Source organism: Triticum dicoccoides, chromosome 1A (genome assembly GCF_002162155.2).
Source record: "Triticum dicoccoides isolate Atlit2015 ecotype Zavitan chromosome 1A, WEW_v2.0, whole genome shotgun sequence".
Lineage (NCBI taxonomy): Eukaryota > Viridiplantae > Streptophyta > Magnoliopsida > Poales > Poaceae > Triticum > Triticum dicoccoides.
The window spans coordinates 33892650-33895051 of record NC_041380.1 but is presented as its reverse complement, the minus strand read 5'-3'; positions in this window follow the sequence as shown (position 1 = coordinate 33895051).

Below are 2402 nucleotides of genomic sequence, written 5' to 3'. Positions count from 1 at the left end.
AGGGAGTAGGACTCCCTTGGCACGCCCTCCTTGGCCGGCCGCCCCTCCCCCTTGGCTCCTTTATATACGGAGGCAAAGGGGCACCCTAGAACACACAAGTTGATCCACGTGATCGTTCCTTAGCCGTGTGCGGTGCCCCCTGCCACCATATTCCACCTCGGTCATATCGTTGTAGTGCTTAGGCGAAGCCCTGCGTCGGTAGAACATCAAGATCGTCACCACGCCGTGCTGACGGAACTCCTCCCCGACGCTTTGCTGGATCGGAGCCCGGGGATCGTCATCGAGCTGTACGTGTGCTAAGAACTCAGAGGTGCCGGAGTAATGGTGCTTGGATCGGTCGGATCGGGAAGACGTACGACTACTTCCTCTACGTTGTGTCAACGCTTCCGCAGTCGGTCTGCGTGGGTACGTAGACAACACTCTCCCCTCTCGTTGCTGTGCATCACCATGATCTTGCGTGTGCGTAGGAAATTTTTTGAAATTACTACGAAACCCAATAGAAGGATGCTCCGCATCATCTCCCCCCCCCCCCTTGGGAGAGATCCGTCCACGGATCATGATCTTCATCACCATGGTAACGAGATGGCGTCGCCGTGTAGAAGTGGACAACCACCAAGCACTTGTCATGTGGAAGCTCGAAGTGGTCACTCTCCAATGTCGCACCGTCTTGTAATTCCTTCAAAAGGAGCAAAGATAACAAGCACTTGGAAAAACAAATGTGGTTGGCATTAAAGCAAAACCAAGCATTCAAGAGGTGATTCACCCAACAAGTGTTGTCATCAAGCATAGCATATGGTTTGACGAAGAAGAGTGGCATGACATTTGAGCATCTAAGTTGAGCACATGGAAACAAGCATGTAAATGTGAGGTAGAGATGATGCACATATGTGTGGAAAGAGAATAAGCATCTACCCCAAGTTCAGAGCAAGCATGCATAAGACAATCAATGAACGGTCTATGGTAGGCATAAGAGTCATCCACAACACCAAAGAAGATGATATGTCTAAACACAAGCAAGTGCAAGATAATCCAAGCATAATGTGCATAGGTTGTGGTGAAGAAAGTGAGACACTCAACACAAATGATATAGCCATTTTGGAACATGTGCGAGGCAATCAAGTCATGCAAACTAGTGGAGCGAAGATGCAACACACTAGAGGAAATCATGGCAATCATATCACGGGAGCAAATAATAGGCATAGACAATGCACATGACATATCGCAAGTACGAACACAAACCAAGATCATTGTATCATCATAGGCATGGGGCACATAGCAAACGTGGCAATAACAAGCAATATCTCCACCAAGCTTGCAAATACACAAACAAGTAGGAGAATCAATCATCATGTGTAATGCAAAGCATGGGTCACAAATGCATGGCAAAGGCATAGGAATGAGCATATCATGCAAAGTGAACATGGCAAGATGGGCATATAATATGTAGTGTACGATAACCCATAACCATGTGAGAGCCATGTAGAAGAAAAGCGCGAAGTCTTTGCGCGAAGAGAGCGGTGGGAAAGGCAATACATGGGATCCCAAGTCATCATTGCTCTCTAGTGCTCGTTTTGTCAACTCGTGGGATTGCGAAGTTGACAAGTATTCATGTGTACCTACACAAAGGAGATACAAACCAAAGAAATTGTGTTCGTGGTAAATGTACACATCATCCATCATGACGTGTATGTGCATGTGTGAGTTAGCACAAGATAAGCATCGGTCAAAGAAATTTGATGCATGGTATAAGAACATGTCATCCATCATGAAAGAATAGTTGTTATGTATGACACGATGGGTACACAAATTGTGAATGCAAGTATATGGCACATCAATATCATTTTCATTCATGGGAAGCATATTGTGCACACAAGTAGTGGGATCATGCAAAGTATGGAATGCATCAAAATCTCCTAATATGTATGAGGAAACTATGGGGGTCTCCTCATGAGCAATAGTGGAAACATCATATGGAGAATATGAACTACATCCAAAACAATGCATATTTGGAACAATGTGATCATGGCATGGCATAGTAGATGAATTGCACAAATCATGTAAATGAAGCATGGCAATATCATCACAAGAAAAAACAAATGCCAATAACCAGGGGCTTGTCATCTATGCCATATGTGCAAATTGGGTTGATGTTGATGGCATATGCATAGTCACTATGAAGAGATTGCAAATATGACATATTGTTGATCTCATGCATAGCATATGACAAGTCAAGCGGATTGTCAAACATGATGTGACCAAGAGAATTATCACAAGAAATCCTATGTAACATGGCATCACAACTAATAGACTCCACATGGCAATCATCAGACTCATCATAAATGGGTAAATCATCTCATGGGGAAATCACACTAGCATGAAGCATGACAATAGGTGGAGCAACA